The sequence below is a fragment of the Prionailurus viverrinus genome, chromosome E2 (genome assembly GCF_022837055.1).
Source record: "Prionailurus viverrinus isolate Anna chromosome E2, UM_Priviv_1.0, whole genome shotgun sequence".
Taxonomy (NCBI): Eukaryota; Metazoa; Chordata; class Mammalia; order Carnivora; family Felidae; genus Prionailurus; species Prionailurus viverrinus.
The window spans coordinates 1,929,950-1,951,546 of NC_062575.1; the positions used below are offsets into that span (position 1 = coordinate 1,929,950).

At 48.9% G+C, this 21,597-nt stretch overlaps 1 non-coding gene across 1 annotated transcript; it reads left to right on the forward strand.

Moving 5' to 3' along the window:
• Positions 1–20,876: 20,876 nt before the first annotated feature.
• LOC125153850 (U5 spliceosomal RNA) lies at positions 20,877–20,997 on the forward strand. Its single transcript, XR_007147592.1, has one exon. It is a non-coding gene; the product is annotated as a U5 spliceosomal RNA (small nuclear RNA).
• Positions 20,998–21,597: the final 600 nt, after the last annotated feature.

Here is a 21,597-nt window from a genome sequence, read left to right on the forward strand (position 1 = left end):
TCATCACCTCCCAAATGCCCGCCCCCAAATACCATCACACTGGGGATTAGCTTTCAACATATGAATTTTGGGAGGATACAGCGTTCAGTCTATCCCATCAACCGAGGACATCACCCCGGTCCACCAGCTACCCAGTGCCTTCCACATGGTGTGACAAACATAGTCTATGCATATACTTATTTTTATATATTTTGTATATTATTATATAATGCATGTTTTATATATTATTTATTACACATATTTTATTTTTATTTTATATTTATATTTTATATAAATGTTTGTTTATTTTTGAGAGAGAGAGAGAGAGAGGCACCAGCAGGGGAGGGGCAGAGAGAAAGGGAGACAGCATAGAACCTGACATGGGGCTAGAACTCCTGAACCGTGAGATCATGACCTGAGCTCAAATCAAGAGTTGGATGCTCAACTGACTGAGCCACCCAGGCATCTCTATTCCATATATTTTATGTATTGCAATACATATACAATGCATATACATATACATATGCAATACATCGTGTTGCATTATATATATATATATACATATATATTTGATATATGTTCCTTTCCCCCTTTTCTACACAATGGTGGCCACCCTTCCCATTATTACACACCTTGCTTTCCCTTCACTGTGTATTTTGCTCTTTAGTCCATAAAGAATATCCTTAGAATTTTACACAGCTGCATAGAATTCCATTGAATGCGTTCATTACAATTTAGCCAGGGCGCGCCTGGGTGGCTCCCATGGAGGATCCAACTCTTGATGGCAGGTCTTGATCTCAGGGCCATGAGTTCAAGCCCTGTGTTGGGTGTGGAGCCTACAGAAGGAGAAGGAGGAGGAGGAGGAGAAAGAAGAAGGAGAATTTAGCCAGTCCCTTCTTGAAGAACACTGAATTTGTTTGTTTCCAAAGTGCGTTATTACCAGCTATGGTACAACACAAACTGGAGTTGGTAAAAACTTGAGTTTGTGGATGGCCAAGCAGAGGGATGCCCGCAGGAGTAATTAACATGCTTCAGTGTCTCTGGCTAACACCAACTCCCTCTTTCTCTGTGTATTTCAGGATATCTGCCTGCAGGGGTGTTTGCCATAATCTCCAAATTCTTCATTCTGTGTCCCTTCTGCTTAGGATCATGAAGATAAACACTTTAGGTTTATCCTTCCTTCTAAACTGCCGTCATTTACTGAGGACCATGATACGTCAGAGCCCGAATGGCCATGCTTTTGAAACAAACAACATCTGTGAAAAGACCCATAATTATTAGAAGAAAACACTAGCAGTTTCTATAGTTTCACGGCCAAAAACAAGCCAACACTAGCTCAAGCAGATGTTCAAGGCTTTGTCCCTCAGCCGTCTGCTTCCCTTCCTGAGGCACGAATTTACTGAGAATTTCCCAGCCACCCAAAGCGCCACTGAGAAGCCCCTGTCCTGAGATTTTATTCTATTTTATTTCATTTTGTCCTGAGATTTTAAATCATGCCTATAACATAAGAGCAGCATCTTGAAATTAATAGCAATTATTTATTTATTTATTTATTTTTTAATTTACAGGTTTTAGTTTTAAGTAATCTCCACACCCAACATAGGGCTCGAACTTACAACCCTGAGATCAAGAGTCACATGCTCCATGGACAGAGCTGGCCAGGCACCTCAGGAGCAATCAATTTCTGAAAGCCCTGCCCCAAACAATCTCCATCGCAAGCCCCCCACCCCCTCCCCTTCCACTGACCTTGAAAGTAATGTCATTTGGGTTTTGAGTTGTGGTTGCTTCTTCGGTTTTATTCAAGCTACTGTTTCTCAGGGGCGATTGTGTGCTGGCAGTGCTAGAAAATGGGCCCAGCGTCCTTTGAAAGGAGGATAAATGGAACCCTCGCCCTTTCTCTCAAGGAGAGAAAGATCCTTGAAGCTTTTGTAGCTCTGTTTCCATTCCTTACTTTTTTCTGTGAGTAACTATATTCAAGTGTCTACAGTGTTTCGGGCACTCAATCAACTCGTGTGGAAGGAAGAATGAGATGCTGTTGAGCGGGGAGAACAGGTAATGGGTATGTTGCTAACACCCACAGCTGCTGCAGACCTGTGATCTCTTCAAGACAAAGCAGCAACTTGCTTGGCCAATTTTTTCTTTCCTTCTTTTCCTTCTTTCTTTCTTTCTTTCTCTCTTTCTTTCTTTCTTTCCTTCCTTCCTTCCTTCTCTCTCTCTTTCTTTCTTTCTTTCTTTCTTTCTTTCTGCAGTGACCCCATCTAAAGAGACCTTTTAATGAGCACCAAAGGCTTGAGTGACCAGTAATGTGGGGTGGGGTACGGATTGCGGGATTTAACCGCCCCCCACCCCCCCACCAGCCACACCATCCCCAGCCCAGGCTGTTGAGATGTCGCCCATTCCCTGAAGGGTACTTAGCTTATGTTAGGCACAGCCCGTTGCCGTGGAAACCACCGTTGGAGGGGGAGGCAGGGGTGTAAGCAAGATACAGTGAGGGACTCAGAGACTGGAATTTTCCGGTCCTGCAAGACACACGGTGTGTGGATGCGAGATCCTGGTCTCAGCACACAGCAGGTGGTCGATAGACATCCGTATTTACTATTTGTGAAAGACATGGAAATACAGGCTCTTTGGTAATAACTTCACCTCTCTGAAGCCTCAGTCTGTTCTTCACAAACGGGTATAATCATCATTCTTACCTCCTAAGGACTGTTGTTGGGGGGGTTCCGTCACTTCCGGTCTACCCAGCCTTTCCTACCCATGTGTGCCCTGGGGACCACCTGGCTCAGAATCACCTGGGCAGGTGCAGGCGTGTGGAGTTGCAAATTCCCGGGCTCCTCTCTAGACTTCCTGAGGCGAAGGATTTTGTCCAAAGTATCCATCCGCCTTCAAACCCATCACTCTTTTCCTCTTTACCCTGATGACTTCCTCACAGCGGTGTGTACATCTGTGCCTTCCAATACAGTAGCCACAACCTCTGGCTACCGAGTGCTTGAAATGTGGCTCATCTCATTGAGAAATGTTGCACATGTGAAATAAACACCAGGTTAAATTTTTTCTTTTCTTTTATATATAAAGTGAGAGTGCAAGCAGAGGAGAGGGGCAGAGGGAGAGAGAGAGAGAGAGAGAGAGAGAGAGAGAGAGAGAATCTCAAGCAGGCTGTATGCTCGGCACAGAGCCCAACATGGGGCTCGATCCCAGGGGATCATGGGATCCCAGGATCCCAGCCCTGGGATCATGACCCGAGCTGAAATCAAGAGTTGGACGTTCAGGGGCGCCTGGGTGGCGCAGTCGGTTAAGCGCCCGACTTCAGCCAGGTCACGATCTCGCGGTCCGGGAGTTCGAGCCCCACGTCAGGCTCTGGGCTGATGGCTCGGAGCCTGGAGCCAGTTTCCGATTCTGTGTCTCCCTCTCTCTCTGCCCCTCCCCCGTTCATGCTCTGTCTCTCTCTGTCCCAAAAATAAATAAACGTTGAAAAAAAAAAAAAAAGAGTTGGACGTTCAACCGACTGAGCCACCCAGGCGCCCCTAAACACCAGATTTGGAAAATCTAATAAAAATTGATATCTCATTGATCACTTTATTGCATTGGTATCATTGGTTTAAACAGTAATATTTTGCATATACTGGGTTAAATAAAACCTGTTAAGATTAATTCCATCGCTGTCTTCTTACCTTTTTAAACATGGCTCCTGGAAAATTTTAAGTGAAAAATGCATGGTGTGCATTCAAGGCTCACATTATATTTCCATGGCACGGTTTTAGAACCTGCTTCAGAGTGCAAAATGGTCTCGCTATATTTATTTCTTACTCGTTTGCTTTCTGCATCCCACATGATGGTGAACATTCCATGAAAGTAAAGACCTTCTCTCTCTATCTTGTTTATCCTGCATTCCCAGAGCTTAGGACAATTAAATGCACATAACTAGCCCCCGATATGTATCTGTTTAATGACTGCTTGAGAGACCAAGTAGATGTTTGGGAAGAGGGCAGATACCTGACAGAAAGTCATGGAAGAAAACTCTCCTCCATTGATCAGCTGGGGGTGGGGGGGTGATTTCCTCCAACAAAAAGGGCCTCTTTTTTTCTGGCATTTTTCTGCTGGCTAAACCTGGATCTCATCCGATTTGTTAACTTTGGGTCCCGGAAAATCCAAATTCTTGTTGAATGAACAAATCAGTCAAATAACGAATTAGTATTGGTAAGAACAAAGGCCGTTTACATCAGTGCCGGGAGCTGCCAGGGAACAGACACCTGTGATTTCTATCTGCAAAGGCACACACAGCCAGATTCGCTTTTCCCCCTTCTGCAAAGACACCATTTTATTTAATTAATTTATTTATTTTAAAAAAATTTTTTTTTCAACGTTTATTTATTTTTGGGACACAGAGAGACAGAGCATGAACGGGGGAGGGGCAGAGAGAGAGGGAAACACAGAATTGGAAACAGGCTCCAGGCTCTGAGCCATCAGCCCAGAGCCCGACGCAGTGCTCGAACTCACGGACCGTGAGATCGTGACCTGGCTGAAGTCGGATGCTTAACCAACTGCGCCACCCAGGTGCCCCAAAGACACCATTTTAAAGGTGCCCATTTTCAAATTGTGATGTGCCCCAAAGACGTGCTCCAATCCCAGACGTACCCAGATGGGGGTACCTCAGGTCTGTGCCCACCTCTCCCCCCCAACCCACCAACTCAACTCTTCTGGTATCCAGTGCTTTGCCCTGGTCCTTAAGAGAATTCGCCAGGCCTCGATGATGCGGGCAGGCTCTGCCTGTCGCCATGGAAACCGCAGCCAGAGTGGTGATGGGGAGGAGGCTAAAAGACACTCAGAGAATGGAACTTTCTAGACTGTGTGTGGGTTAGAATCCCAGCCTGCCATACTAATGGCTCTCAGTGAATATTTGTGAGGGGTGGGGGGTTGGATGAAAACACAGGGTCGTGGGAAAGAGACTTCACCTTTCTGGGACTCAGTTTCCTCTTCTAAAAGTGGGGAATTTTGTCCTGCCCAGAGCCCTGGACAGGGCTGAGGGTTATAATAGGGGCTGCTTGTAAATTATGTGGCAGCGTGCCTGTCATGATGTGGCTGGGATTTTTAAAAACTGTGTTGCAGACTTGCTCTGCATCAGAATACGTGTGTGTGTGTGTGTGAGTAGGGGACGGGCACACGATTAAAAATGCAGAGTCCTGGGCTGCCCTCCAGACCAGCAATAGCAGAAGAACCCATCCCCCTTCTCCCCGCCCTCACTTCTACTCTACCCCCACTGGCTTTATTTAATGCCTGTCATCTCAGCACCGGAAATTAGCTTGTTTCTCCCCCTTCCCGGCTTTACTGAGGTACAACTGACAAATAAAAATTGTATGTCCATTTACAGTGTTTCGATACATGTTTGGACACACATATACCCGGTGAATCAATCACCACAATGAAGCTAACTGCTGCATACCAATCAGCTCACGTGATAATGATTCGTGCATGAGTGCGTGCGTCCGTAGCAAAAGTCAAGGACACAATACAGTACTGTTAACTGGAATCACTCATGCTGCATATCGGATCCCAGAACTCACTCAACCCGCACGACTGAAACTTTGTGCTCTTTGACCAACATCTCCCCATTTTCCGCACCCCTGTTTCTTTTCCACTGTCTTTCCCTCACTTTGGAGTAAGTTCTCTTCCAGAAGAACGGGGATTCTGCCTTTCTTGGTCTCCTCCTGCATCCCCAGCCCGGCTCAGGGCCTGGCACATAGTAGGCGATTCACGCATGAATGTTTGTAAATCTGTGGGAGTGTCCGTGACTTGTTTGGAGGGACGAAAGGTTTATGAGAGGCAGAATGACCTGGAGATGGAGGGGGGTGGGACAGAGGATGCTTCTGTGGAGGGAACACCACGGAGGAAGGCAGGCCGGGCGAGGGGGCGAGGCTGGTGTTCAGTATTGGGGCAGGAGGAGAATCGAGAGAAGGGAGTGGTGGAGCGGGGAGACCAATCCACGGAGCATGGATATCGGGTTGGTGCTTCCCTCCCGAGCTCTCAGGCACCTCTGATGTCCACAGTGGAGCCTCCACGTCAAACACTCTCCAGGCCACAGAGGGAGGGAAGCAGACGTGGCTTGAGCACATCTAGCAGCTTGGAATATTCTTCCTTTTCTGTAAAGATGAGTCCTCCCTTCCCCGACTCGTAAAACAAAAACGAAAACATGACCACCAGCTCACACTCGCCAGAATGGGGGAAAAGAAAGAGACTGACAACATCAAGTGTGGGTGACGATGTGGAACAATGAACGGAAAGGTTCGTGTGCTGTTGGTGGGAGTGTAAAACAGCACAACCACTTTGGAAAAGGTCTGGCATTTTCTTAAAAATAAGTGATCCTGTCAGTCTGGCCTCGGTGCCCTCAAGGGTCCTCAAGGGCACCCAGGAATGTCTCCTCTGGAAAGGGAACCACTGCCTCCAGCACAAAGCAAACTGGACACTGATGGCATCTGGATGCTGGGGTAATAGAGCATGGTGGGGAGTGTGGTAAAGAGGAGAGACTGTGTTTTTCTGAAATGGACAGGGCCTGCAGACCTGTGCAATGGCTCCCATGCGTGAAGTTGAACCCAACATTGTTCAGCCCTTCCGGATTTCCCAGAGAAATTGGAAAACCGTATTTTCATGTTGAACCCTCTTCGGCGCTCATCCGTTATTGGCGGGTGTGGAAACTGACACAACCTTTATGGCGGCTACTGGGCATTCTCGAGGTCAGACCGGAACGCTGCACCCTCTGAGCCAGAAATCCCACTTCGAGGACTATATCGCACAGGTGCCCTCACACATGTGTGCACACTGGATCTCACGGCAGCATCGGTTATCACAAAGGACTGGACACAACCTCAATATCCATGAGGAGGGGACGTGTTAAATCAGCCAGAAAACACCCATGTCACCGGATACTCCGAATCTATACGAATAAGGAGTAAGTTGCTTCCGTACCGGTATGGAATGATCTCCGTGATTTATCTACTTTTTTAACTTGTACATGTATCTTAGTAGACACCCTCTACCCATGCTCTCCCCGGGACAATCCCCACTTTAGAGCTGAGGAGCCAGGCAGAGCCCCGAGATAGCAAGTGGATAAGTGGGTTCAATCCACGCTTTTACCCACCATGCCATGCTGTCTTCACATGAAGCGGAAAATAGGAAGTTGGAGAAAAATGGCAAAAATTACTATTCTGTTAAAAAAAAAGTGGGGGTTGACAATGCCTTGTGCTTGGAATTACACATTAAAGAACGTGTGGGGCGCCTGGGTGGCTCAGTCGGTTAAGCATCCGACTCTTGATCTCAGCTCAGGTCATGATCTCACGGTGTTGTGGGTTTGAGCCCATGTCAGGCTCTTTGCTGACAGTTCAGAGTCCCCTTTGGATCCTCTGTCCCCCTCTCTCTTTGCCCCTCCCCTGCTGTGCTCTCTCTCTCTCTAAATATAAAATAAACATTAAAAAAAAAAAAAAGAATGTGTAACAGATGTGAAGGTGGAATTTTTACTGCACAACATCCCCCAACATACCATTATTATGTTCACTGAGTTAAGATGTAACCACCACAGGGGGCGCCTGGATGGTTCAGTCGGTTGAGCGTCCGACTTCGGCTCAGGTCACGATCTCACGGGGTTCGTGTGTTTGAGCCCCATGTCGGGCTCTGGGCTGATGGCTCAGAGCCTGGAGCCTGCTTCCGATTCTGTGTCTCCCTCTCTCTCTGCCCCTCCCCCGATCATGCTCTGTCTCTCTGTGTCCCAAAAATAAATAAACGTTAAAAAAAAAATTAAAAACAAAAAAAGATGTAACCACCACTCAAAATATGCTACGGTTTAAAAAGGGAGAAAATGAGGGGCGCCTGGGTGGCGCAGTCGGTTGAGCGTCCGACTTCAGCCAGGTCACGATCTCGCGGTCCGGGAGTTCGAGCCCCACGTCGGGCTCTGGGCTGATGGCTCAGAGCCTGGAACCTGTTTCCGATTCTGTGTCTCCCTCTCTCTCTGCCCCTCCCCCATTCATGCTCTGTCTCTCTCTGTCCCAAAAATAAATAAACGTTGAAAAAAAAAAATTAAAAAAAAAAAAAAAAAAAAAAAAAAAAGGGAGAAAATGAAATTGAAAGCAATATTGATGGCTCTGTCTTTCGAAACTTACCAGTGCCTGCCATCATATTATATGCTTATTTCCGTGTGGGCACAGAATAAGCATCAGGAAAGGAGGCCCTTTAGGCTTTTCCTTCATCTCTAGAACAAAGCCTGGAGCTTAAAATAGGCGTGGATTTAGTATATTCATAGAGTCATCTATGTTCATCGTCTATTTAAAGGAGTAAATGTTTGTGAACTAAACTAGTGGTTTGGTGAATCAATGAATGAGTTGGAGGACGGATAAGGTTTATATCACCTGCTCTTTGGGGCGCTTTGGGATTTCCAACCGAGCTGCAGAGACCTGTTTTTCCCCTTCTGCAAAGACCCAGTCTGAGGATGCATTTTAATTACACAGAAGTTGCTAGCTGACTGCTAATGGGAACCCGGCCCCCCGCAGGCTGGCGCCTGCACCCCACCTCCCACCTGGCGCTATGACCACTGCTGCCGTGGAAACGTGGAACTGTAGAAACGTAGAAACGGCAGCCGGCTGGGCACGAGGAGGGGGCTGCTCGGGGGTCCAGGGAGGGATGCGGAGCCTGGAAAATTCCATGCTCGGGACTTAGACTGTGGGCACCCGCACATTCAAATCCCAGCCCAGACTCCAGGAGGGGCCCCGCGGAGCTGGTGGAGGGGTCACTGAGAGGGGTGGCGGGCAGGTGGCTTCTCCCTGCAGCCTGCACCCCCTTGCCTGGTGCAGAGGATCCTGGGGTCAGGGGCAGGAGAGAACCACCTCAGACCCACTCCCACCCTGGCCAGAGTCCTGGCAGGTGTTTCCCTAGGGGGCTCTCCATGCAGGCCTGTGGGCTCCACCTTAGAAAACCACTTTCTAGAATCTCCCACTGACCTCGCCCCAATCATCTTCCTGTCTTATTCCCCCATATCGCCTTCGTCTGCAATCTTATTCTTTGTCTGCTCCTACTGTGTGGTCCCTGTGTCGCTCAGGAAGAGTGCATCCCTGTGAGCTCACCCCGGCGGTGAGTTACCTCCGGACCCCCTGCCTTTGGGGGGCGCATAGTAGGCCTGCAGCTCAGGTGACCCCACCTGGACGATGGATGAATGTGTGAATCTGTGCTGTCTTGTTACACCACAGTCTCATGGGGGTGACTGCGTTGGAGCCTATGTTCTGGATTCTTCTGGCCTCCTGGGGCAGGGTGGGGGCGCATGTTGTAGTCCTGACTCTCACCTCCTCAACGCCCCCTCCAATGGGAGGACTGATTCCAGGACAGGGATGGGGCCCATGGAGCACCAGATGCAGATCCAGAATTATTTTTGCTGTCGTTCCAGTTTTGTTGAAGTATAATTGACGAGTTAAAATTGTATACATTTAAGGTGTACAATGTGCTGATATGATAGACATGTACCTGGTGAAACAATCATCACGGTCAAGTATCTGCTTCGTCACGTAGTTCCCTTCCTCCCTTCCTTCCTCCCTCCTTCTCTTTTCTAACTTCTTTCCTCCCTCCTTCTCTTCTCTTTTCCTCCCTCCCTCCCTTCCTTCCCCCTTTCTTTCCCTTCCTTCTTTTTTCTTTTCTTTGTGTATGATGAGAACACTTAGGATCTACCCTCTTAGCAAATATACATCTCAGCGTTGCTAACTACAGTCATGTTGCTGTATGTCAGATGCAGATCCTGGATTCCTATAGGTCAACCCATGGGTGTGGGGCTCACTCCTACTTCCCTTCCACCAATGGTATGCCTGGACTTGAATCCAGGTTAATTAGCTGTGCACCTCAGGGGCAATCACTTAACCATCCTGTGCCTCAGCTTCTTCGCCTGAAAAACGGGGACAATAATAATGCCTGTCTGGTGGGGTCATTGTGAGGATCAAAAGGGAAAATGTGTGTGAGTGCTCCACACAAAGTTTGCATATAATGGGGGCTCAGAAAGTATCACATGTAGGTAAATTTCATACATACTTTTTACTTTATAAATACATATATGTTCATACATAATAATGTAATTAATATCAACATATTTCTCTAAATGATTACGTATACAGATATATACATACACATACATATATGTGGAATCATATATAAATAGTTCTTAGGGTGATTCTGTCCCTTAGGGGACAATTTGGCAATGTCTGGAGACATTTTTGGTTGTCACAGCTGGGAGGGGCTGCTACCACCATCTAGACGGCGGGGGCCAGGGATGCCACTCAACCTTTTACAGCGCACAGGATGGCCCCCACACAAAGAATGACCTAGCCCCAAATGTCAGTGGTACCAAGGCTGAGAAAACCTGCTTGATATCCCCATACATGCATAATAGTGCACACCAGTGAGAAATAAAGAAATAGAACACAAACCACATATGTAATTTAAAACTTCATAGCATCCTCATTGAAAAGAGAAAAAGAAACAATTTTTTCTAAGATCAATTTTATTTTATTTTTTTAAATTTTTTTTCAAAGTTTATTTATTTTTGGGACAGAGAGAGACAGAGCATGAACGGGGGAGGGGCAGAGAGAGAGAGAGACACAGAATCGGAAACAGGCTCCAGGCTCTGAGCCATCAGCCCAGAGCCCGACACGGGGCTCGAACTCACGGACCGCGAGATCGTGACCTGGCTGAAGCCGGACGCTTAACCGACTGCGCCACCCAGGCGCCCCCTAAGATCAATTTTAAAATCGTATCTATTTAATGCAGTATATTCAAAATATTATCGCATAATCAACATGGAATCAGAAGACATTGTCAACGAGGTATTTCACCCTCCTTTTCTCGTACACATAATCTTCACAATCCACTGTGGGTTTTACACACTGGTTCGCTCTGGCCACATCTCCAGCGCTCTGTAGTCACCCATGGCTGGTAACCCCCCCCCCCCCCCCCTCAGTCGCACTGCCCGGGGCAGACCGTTATCATGTGCTGAGGAAAATGGGCAGCAGAGGGCGTCCGAGAATATCACGGAGTCCCTTTAAAACTACCCAAATGGAAGGGATTGGCGGAGCCCGAGAAAGAAAGAGGCTTCTGGCCACAGGCTCCGTCAACCCTCCTCTGTGGAGGGTGAAGAGGCAGCAGAGAGGAGAAGCCTGGCCTCGGCCTTCTGTTGTGTCTGTGTCTCCTCTTGCTGGGGAGGTGGGAGCTGCTGAGAACATTCACGCCTAATGACCTGGATCCAAATCTCTTCCCTCTGCCCGTGCCTGTCTGGCCCCCCGACCCCAGAGGTGTCCAGTTTCTCTGCCTGGGTCTCCCCACGGTCTCCAGCCCCGGTGCCCCACGGGCAGCCAGGGTCATATTGTTCACATGCACGTCGGACCATGGCCGTCCTTTGCCCGATGTCTGTCAGGGGCTCCCTCCTGAAACCTGGGTGAAATCCAAGCCGCTGACCTAGGTCTAAAACACATCCCCAGATCTGGCCCTTAGCAAGCTCTCCAGGCCCGTCTCCCCACTGCCCGTACACCTGCACTCCAGCTTTCACAGGCCAAGTGGTATCTTCCCAAGATTCCTGTGCTGGAGTCCTAACTCCCAAGGCCTCAGAATGCGACTGTATTCGAGGACAGGGTCTTTAAAGAGGTGATTAAGTTCAAATGAAGGGTTAGGGTGGGTCCTGGCTGGCTCAGTCGGAAAAGCATGCCTGACTCTTTATCTTGAGGTTGTGAGTTCGAGCCCCATGTTGGGTGTAGAGCCTACTTAAAGTAACATCTTAAAAAAGAGAAGAGGAAGAAGAAGAGATCAGGACATAGACATGCACAGAAGGAAATCATGTGAGGACACGGGGAGTAGGCGGCCGTGTACAAGCCAAGGAGAAAGGCCTCCGGGAAATCGTCAGAAAATAATCGTCTGTCATGAGCTTCCCAGGCTGTCCTGCTTTGTTATGGCAGCCGTAGCAAACTCATACAATCATTCACTCAACCAAAAAAAGTTACATTTAAAAAGCAAAAATAGGGGCACCTGGGTGGCTCAGTCAGTCAGTTGGTTGAGTGTCTGACTCTTGATTTCAGCTCAGGTCATGATCCCAGGGTCATGGGATGGAGCCCTGAGTTGGGCTCTATGCTGAGCCTAGAGATTCTCTCTCTTCAGGTTCTCTCTCTCCCTCTGCCCTTTCCCCACTTGCCCATACACGTGTGTCCTCTCGCTCGCTCTCTTTCTTGAAAATAAAAAAATAAAAAGGAAAATTAAAAAAAAATTAAAGCAAAAATACATTCTGGAAACACTCCTATATAACTGATGTGAAAACAGGGTTTGGCTCAGTTTGTTAAGTGTCCGGCTTCGGCTCAGGTCATGATCTCCTGGTTCATGAGTCTGACCCCGCGTGGGGCTCTGTGCTGACAGCTCAGAGCCTGGAGCCTGCTTCAGATTCTGTGTCTACCTCTCTCTGGCCCTCCCCCACTCATGCTCTGTCTCTCTCTCTCTCTCAAAAATAAATAACCATTAAAAAAAAATTAAAAAATAATTGATATGAAAACAACTGATTATTTAACATATAAGAAACTCTAAAAAAAAAAAAAAGCCAAACAAAAACAAAACCCCAGACACCTCAAATGAAATGTGAACCATGGAGACCAGCAGGAGTTATCCCGACGAAAATGCAAACCTTAACACGCGTCCGTAAAACGCATTCCCCGTATTTAGTGAAAATCACCCTTCGTGGGTTCAAAAGTCAGTTGTATGCAGGAGGGCTTCTCCTGAGGACCCAGACACTAAACTATTTATGGATGAAATGATATCGTGTCTGGGAGTTGCTTTAAAAGTATTGTAGGTGGTGTGATGGGAGGCTGGGGGTGTGAGCTGATCATCTATGAAACCATGAGCATAAGAGGAAACACTGTGCTCTTTTGTCCACTTTTGTTTATTCTCAAGCTTTTCAACACGCTGCCCACCGCCCCCCCTCCTCCCGCCACGTCCCAAACTCAGAGCCAAACTGGTCTTTCTGAACCACGTATTTGACCATTTCACCGTCCTGTTTCCAACCCCACTGCCCTCCTGAAAAGAGTCGGAAAAGAGGTGCTCTTTAATTTTACAGACTAATAATCTTTAATATTTTTAAAATTATTTTTTAATGTTTATGTATTTATTTTGAGAGGGAGCATGCACGCACAAGCAGGGGAGGGGCAGAGAGAGGAAGAGAGTCCCAAGCAGGCTCCATGCTGTCAATGCAGAGCCTGACTTGAGGCTTGGCTTGATCCCATGAAACACGCGATCATGACCTTAGCCAACACCAAGAGTTGGGCACTTGGGGTGCCTGGGGAGGGGGCGGGGGGCTCGGTCCATTGAGCATCTGACTCTTGATTTCAGCTTTCAGCTCAGATCAGGATCTCATGGTCTTATGATCTTGTGAGTTGGGGCCCTGTGTGGGGCTCTACGCTGACAGTGCTGAGCCTGCTTGGGATTCTCTCTCTCCTCTCTTCCATGCCCCTCCTCTTCTCTCTCTCTGTCCCTCAAAATAAGTAAATAAGCTTAAAATAAAAAGAGTCAGACAGTCAACCGACTGAGCCACCCAGGCGCCCCAATAATCTTTACTCTTAATTTTGCCTCATTCCCACCACACCCAGGGCTTTGGGGCTTATCCGTTTCCCAGGGAGAAAATGAAATATTGATAAAGCCTCCGGCCCCATGTTTCCCTCGGTGAGGAGCACAGGGCACTCCCTCCTATAATCCTTTCACCGCAAAGCGCCCCTCTTTGGAATCAGGAGCAAGAAACATAACATCTCAGAAAACAACAGCAACATATTCTGAGCAAACCACCGAAAGGGGGCTCCATGCGGAGACCCCCAAACGGCCCCTTCTTTATGGTGTGTGCAGCCTGCGTGTTCCGATCCTCTGGGTATGTTCAGGATGTCCCCATCACGGGCCTCTGAGGACTCAGAAAACAAACATGTTCCCCGTCTTCCGACACCAGCGAGTTCTATAGTACAGACCTTGGAGCTCGCGCCTCCCAGGGGCGGACATACCTGAAACGTTTGTCATGGGATCGGCTTTCCTGACAGCTAATCCCCCCGACAGCTGCTCTGGCCCTTGACTCTGAGCAGCACGTGGGGCCCAGCGGAGGAGGCCGAGGGCGGCCTGACCGCCTTGACCACCGGCAGCTGCGGCCGAACTGCCGAGGGGCTGCTGTTTGTAACCGTGAGCTACACCGAATGGGTCACAGATGGACGCGGTGGCCACACACCCTGTCGCATGACTCTGAGAGGCACTCCCGTGGGGAGCAAGAGTTTGAGAGCCATTGATCGCCCTCCAACGTGCCCTGTACCCAACTGTCCCATCTGCCACGATGGCTTTACAGCACACACCTGGGTTTTCCTAAAACGGGACATGGTTCAGGTTCTGAATAGCGAGTCCTAGGACTCGACTGAAGCCTCTAGGTGTCCTTTCTGCAGGACCGAAGGTGTCTGAGCAGAACACAGCAAAAGAAACAAAATCCGCGGGCACCTGGGTGGCTCAGTAGTAGTCTCTGACTCTTGACTTCGGCTCCTCTCATGGTCCGTCGGTTCAAGCCCCACGTTGGGCTCTTTGCTGACAGTGTGGAGCCTGCTTGGGCTTCTCTTTCTCTCTCTTTGCACCTCCCCTACTCGTGCTCTTTCTTTCTCTCAAACCAAACTTAAAAAAAAGTCCAAAAGAAACAAGATCGAAAGTCTACAGGAGTTCGGCACCGAGAATGGCTCATGGTAGACGAACAGATTTTTCTCTCTTTGCGTGTTCTTCCAGCCGCTGTGCCCCAGTCACCGTTCATGCTAACGTCCCATCCGTGCCTAAATGTCCGTGTGCCACATCAGAAACACGCGTGAGGAATTCAGCCACGCTCGCTGACTTTCGGGGCCCCCGTGTCTTCACCTCAGACAGGAAAGCGTGGTCCCCACCTCCAGAGCTAAATGAGGACCAGGAGGTGCTCAGCAGACAGCCCACGGCTCTGGGTCTCAAAGCGTGCGAGAGCCTGAGTGGGTGTGTGTGAGCACACGAGGGTCTGTGTCGTGTCTGTGTCCCATGTGTGTGGGGTGTTACAGGGGCCGGGGTGGGGGGGCAGTGGAGACGGAGCACAGAGGACTTTTAGGGCAGTGAAAATGCTTGATGTGATCTCCAAGGTGGGACGCAGCTCACTATACATCTGTCTGAACCCAGAGAAGGCACGAGGCAGCACGAGTGGCCCCGATGTGAAGTGTGGACTCCAGGTGGTGATGACGTGTCTATGCAGCCTCGTCCGCGGTTAACAGGCGTGCCCTCAGATGGGGGATGTGTTGATGGGGAGTCTGTGCGTGAGTGGGGGCAGGGGGCACACGGGAAATCTCTGTACCTTCCTCTCAATCTTACTGTGGCCTGAAACTGTCCTTTAAAAAGGAAGGTTTTGGGGCGCCTGGGTGGCTTGGTCCGTTATGCGTCCGACTTCAGCCCAGGTCATGATCTCACGGTCCGTGAGTTCAAGCCCCGCATCGGGCTCTGTGCTGACAGCTCAGAGCCTGGAGCCTGCTTCCGATTCTGTGTCTCCCTCTCTCTGCCCCTCCCCTGTTCATGCTCTGTCTCTCTCTGTCTCAAAAAATAAACATTAAAAAAAAAAAATTTAAAAAAATAAAAATAAAAATAAAAAGGAAGGTTTTTTTAGGGCCGCCTGGGGGGCTCAGTGGGTTGAGTGTCTGACTCTTGATTTCGGCTCAGGTCATGATCTCACAGTTCATGAGTTCAAGCCTTGCATCGGGCTTGCTGCTCTCAGCGCAGAGCCTGCTTGGGATCCCCTGTCCCTCCCCCGCTCGCACTCGTACTCTCAAAAATAAATAAAACGTTATGGGGCGCCTGGGTGGCTCAGTCGGTTAAGCATCCGACTTCAGCTCAGGTCACGATCTCGCACTCCGTGAGTTCGAGCCCCGCGTCAGGCTCTGGGCTGATGGCTCAGAGCCTGGAGCCTGCTTCCGATTCTGTGTCTCCCTCTCTCTCTGCCCCTCCCCCATTCATGCTCTGTCTCTCTCTGTCCCCAAAATAAATAAACATTAAAAAAAAAATTAAAAATAAATAAATAAATAAAACGTTAAAAAATGTTTACCAAAAGGAAGGTTTTTTTGTTTTTTTGTTTTTTTTTTCAACGTTTATTTATTTTTGGGACAGAGAGAGACAGAGCATGAACGGTGGAGGGGCAGAGAGAGAGGGAGACACAGAATTGGAAACAGGCTCCAGGCTCTGAGCCATCAGCCCAGAGCCCGACGTGGGGCTCGAACTCACAGACCGCGAGATTGTGACCTGGCTGAAGTCGGACGCTTAACCGACTGTGCCACCCAGGCGCCCCTGTTTTGTTTTTTAAAGGAAACGCAATGGCGACAAAACAATGTGAATAAGTGTGGCTAAACCAGTGGTTCTCAACCAGGGGTGACTTTGTCCACCACGGGACAGCCAGCATTGCCTGGGGACGACCTCGATGGTCACAACATAGGGAGGGGCATACACGACTGGCATCTGGGGGGGGGGGTGGGCAGAGACCGGGCATGGTACATAAGACGGTCCCGCCACAAGGCTGTGTCCACAGCACTGACGGTGAAATTCAATCATGACCGAAGCTGAATCATCACATCACATGACATCACAGAGGGGCAGTCCATCCCACATCCTGGGAGACTCTGGGCGGGGAGAGTAAGACAGGCGAGAAAATAGTTCGCAGTCAGTTGTCATAACCCAAGCCAAAGGTGACGGCGTGGGGACAGGGGGCAGCATTTAGAGATTTCTAGACAGTGGGGGACACAGGTGGGATCAGCAGGACTCGTGGATGGAGGGAATGTGGATGATGAAGGAAGACTTAATCCCAAATTTTAGCTTGAGCGCCTTGGGAAGTCATGGTGACATTTCAGAGGTGGACAAGCCCCAGAACCGGACAGGATGGTTTGGAGGTTGGTACGCTTGTTCAAGCTTGATGTGATGGCAGTGAGGACGAAGAGCAGTGGCACTGGGGAAGGGGGAAAGATTTGAGAGCCGTTTATTTATTTTTGTATTTTTTTTATGTTTGCCTGTTTTTATTCTCAGTGTTTTTAGCTTTCGGAAATGTTCAGTCTCAAGGCAACTGCAGTCACATCATGTTATTCTGGAGTCAATACAAATTTACATTAAAAAGTGAAAAAAGTATGGCAATAAAATGACTAAAACCAAAACATTGTTTCATCTTTTAAAAATGCTTATTTATTTGAGAGAGAGAGAGACAGAGAGAGACAGAGAGAGAGAGAGAGAGAGAGTGACATGGGGAAGGGACAGAGAAAGTGGGAGAGAGAGAATCCCAAGCAGGCTCTGAGCTGTCAGCACAGAGCCCGATGTGGGGTTCGATCCCACAAACTTTGAGGTCATGATCTGAGCCAAAATCAACAGTCAGACGCCTCGCAGACTGAGACACCCAGGAGCCCCCAAAATGCAATATGTTTTAAGATAAAAATGCAGAAATAACCCACGATGGACCCAACACCTAAATTCTTACTCAAGACGGGACCTGACTGTGCACTTTGTGCGGCTCAGCTCCCTCACCCCACCCCGACCCCCCTCCCGATCCCATCAGATCCTGTCTTTAGTTAAAATGTTGATATTTTTTTGTTCATGGTCAATTGTTCTGCATTAACTTTGAATTTTAAAGAAACGTTGCATTAAAATATTGTTTCTCTTGCTTAATGCGATGTTGGCGCCCCCTGAAATCCCACGCTTCGATTATATACTGGAGCTGAGAGCCTCCCCACCCCCGCTTCACCTCAGTCCTGGCCCTGGTGAATGGGGACAGATGCGAGAACTGCTTTCCGGTGAGAGGCTGTTAGAATTTTCACACGAGGCCGAGTAGCCAAGACGGACCCTCCGCTTTCCAGAATCCCATGGAATTTCCATTGAGCTAAGGGCCAGGCTGGATTCCAAGCAGCAGACACGTCCATGTAACTAAGGGCAGGAATGGCCGTCTTGGACCGCGCTCGGTACAGACAGCACAGGGGAGACACCCCTTTCCAAAACACGAAGGAAAGAGTAATACTGACCATCTGTTTGGCAAACTGCTGTCACCGCGTTCCCTCTCTAACCAGCTTCCCCCTCTGCAATTCTGAGAACTGGTTGTTTTGCAACGTTATTTTCTAAGGAAGCAGCTTTCTGTCCTGGGGACCCTTCGTGGTGTTGTGAAGCCAGTTGGTGTCAATTAAATGCTTACAGAACAAATTCCACTGGTACAGGTATGAGGACAGGAAGGGCTTCTGTCTGTGTGGGAGCCCCACTGTGTGCATGGTCACGGACTGGCTACGATGAGTTCAGATAGCCGGTCTAGTGCTCGTGCACACGGCTTCCAGGTCCTGGGCTGAGTTCTTTAGGTGGGAATCCAATCATTCAATTCTGAAACCTTCATAGGGTGCTCGTCCCTACTTTACGGTCGAATAGCTTGGGATCAGAGAGGTTCTGACACCAGCCAGAAGACGCACAGCTCGGCCCTGGCAGGTCCTTGGGACACCAACATTGCTAGATGGCCCCCGAATGGGTGTTCTAGCTGGAGCCTCCATTGCGAGGGTCTGGGGGCGAGAGGGCTGTGTCCCGGACCACTGGACCTTCCGTTTCCATCCTGGTGCGGTGGTCCTTGGGCCCAGCCTGTGCCAGCATCTGACACATTTGTGGAGCCACCAGTGGAAGGTGTAGTTGTTTTCTGCTCCTGTGTAACAAATCCCCACTTCTCTGCAGCTTAAACCTATTATCTCACAGTTTTTCTTGTCAGAAATTCAGGCTGGACCTTCTGCTTAGGGTCTCCTCAGGCTGAAATCGAGGTGTTATCCAGGTCTGTGGTCTTATCTGAGGCTCAGGGAACTCTTCCAAGCACTCGCGTGTGTGTGTGTGCACGCGCGCGCGCGCGCACACACACACACACACACACACACACACACACAGCAAGACTGTTGGCAGGATCCATTTCCTTTCGATGGTATGGCTGAAACCACCCCATTTTCTCATGGGCTGTCAGCGGGGGTCCGCTTTCAGCTCCCAGAGGCTGCCCCCATTCCTTGCCCCATGCCTCCTGTGGGCAAGTCACAACATGTCACATATCTTTCTGGCCTCCTCTGCTTGTCCTTTAAAGGCCCACCTGTCGGGGCGCCTGGGTGGCGCAGTCGGTTAAGCGTCCGACTTCAGCCAGGTCACAATCTCGCGGTCCGGGAGTTCGAGCCCCGCGTCAGGCTCTGGGCTGATGGCTCGGAGCCTGGAGCCAGTTTCCGATTCTGTGTCTCCCTCTCTCTCTGCCCCTCCCCCATTCATGCTCTGCCTCTCTCTGTCCCAAAAATAAATAAACGTTGAAAAAAAAAAATTTAAAGGCCCACCTGATTAGGTCAGGCCCACCCAGGGTGATCTCCCTACTGCTGTACAACATAATGGAATCATAGGAACAAGATCTCATGGCCCCACTGAGGAGGATTACACAGGGTGTGTATGCAGTGAGTGAGAATTTTGGGGACCAATGTAGAATCCACAGAATGAGAGCGATTTCTGGGCCGAGCTAAGCTTCATTCTGTAGACAGTGTGGGATCTGGCATGAGTGTTTAAGTAAAAGATGTTCACGATCAGATCAACTGTTGCTGCTGCTGACATTTATGTTTTGGAAAACCACCTTGGAGGTTAGACTAGAAAAGAGGAATATGGCGGCTATGAGACCCCAAAGGAGATGCTACGCGAATCCTGGGTGTGGGAAGAGGTTGCTGAGACCCTGAGAGGAGGAAGTGGCAGGGGTAGCATCAGTTTTACATGACAAGCATTGACTGAGTACCTGCTATGTGTCAGTCATCATCCTGGCCTCCAGTGCTGGGCTGCAGAGAGAGAAAATACAGATACGGTCCAGCCCTCATGGGACTTACCTCTTGGCAAGGGAGATAGAGGTTGTGATGGTTAACTTGATGTGTCAGCTTGGCTGGGCCATAGTGCCCAGCCATCTGCTCCAAAGTTGTTCGGGATGTTTCTCTGAGGGTGTTTTTTCGTTGTTGTTGTTGTTGTGGTTTTTTTGGTTTTTGTTGTTGTTGTTGTTTTTTGGTATGAGATTGATATTTAAATTGGTGGACTTTGAGTCAAACACATCATCCTCCCTAATGTGGTTGGGCCTCACCCAATCAGTTAAAGGCCTGAACAGAACAAAGACTAACCTCCCTTACCCAAGCAAGAGGGGGTTCTGCCAGCAGATGATTCTCAGACCCGAACCACAACACGAGCTGTACCTTCAGTCTTCAGCCTGCTGGCCCCATCCTGCAGAGTTTGGACCTGCCAGACTCCATAATCCTGTGATCACTGTTTCTCTGGTGACCCCTGACTAACATGCGCATCAGAAAAAATTATAGCCTATGGTAAGTGTTAACAGAGGGAAGGGCTCTGAGAGCTTAGAGCAGGATGAAATCAAGGAGGGCATTCCTGTGCAAATGATGCTGGAGCCGGTATCTCAAGATTGCATGGGTGGTGTTACCAGGGATGGGCACGAGGAAGGGCATTCTAGGCACAGGAGTGGCATGTGAAAAAAAATTAGGAAGCTAATTACACTCCAGAGGGCCTGGAGTGTGGGGTGGAAGGTGATGAGGTCGGATGCAATGGGAGAGGCTGGAGCCCGCAAAGCCTCATCATCTCTGGCTGTTTCTCTTTATCCTAAAAGCGACAGGGAATTGCTTTAAGTGAGGTGAGGGGTGACATTAGCAGCTGTGTTTTCCAGGATATGGTTCCAGCTGCTGTGTGCAGAGGGACTACAGGGGCCAAGGGTAGAGGGAAGAGGGTCTGCTAGGGAGCTGGTGCTTTACTGAGTGTATCAGTTACCTATCACTGTGTAACGAGCTGCCCCCAATCTTGTACAGAAACAACAGTTTACAATCCTCTGGTTTCTCTTCAGATTGTATACATTTTTTGCCTTCTACTAAAATAAAGATTTCCATGGAGAGGAACAATTCTGAGCATTTACCCAAATTCTTGAGATCTTGTGTTTGCAAGGTAAAGAGAAAAGAGAGAGAGAGAGAGAGAGAGAGAGAGAGAGAGAGAGAAAGAGAGAGAGAGAAAGAAAGAAAGAAAGAAAGAAAGAAAGAAAGAAAGAAAGAAAGAAAGAAAAAAAGAAAGAAAGGGCAGAAAGAAACAACAGCTCATTGTTTCTCACAATTCCATGAGTTCTGTGGTTGGGTTTTGCACCTGTGTGGCCTCGTTTGGCTGGGGAATCCCCTGGGGTAGGAGGTCCCAGACAGCTTCCCTTCGTGTTTGGCCACAGTGCTGGCTCTCTGCTGGGGTCTTAGTTCTCCTCCACAGGCTAGATCGGCTTCCTCACTGCATGGCGGCTGGTGGCCTCAGGGGCTCTCAAAGAGCAAAAAGGAAGCCACAAGGTATCTTAAGGCCACGTAAACAGATGCCACTCCTTGAGCAGTCAGAAATGTGTGGCCTTTCTTCCTCCACAACATTCAGCCAATAATTTTTCAGTGTGCCAGGCACTGTTCAGGCTGTTGTGTGTTAGCAATGAAGCCCATAGGCAATCTTCATGCCTTTTTTTTTTTTTTTAAGTTTTAATGTTTATTTATTTTACAGAGAAAGAGAGACAGAGCACAAGCG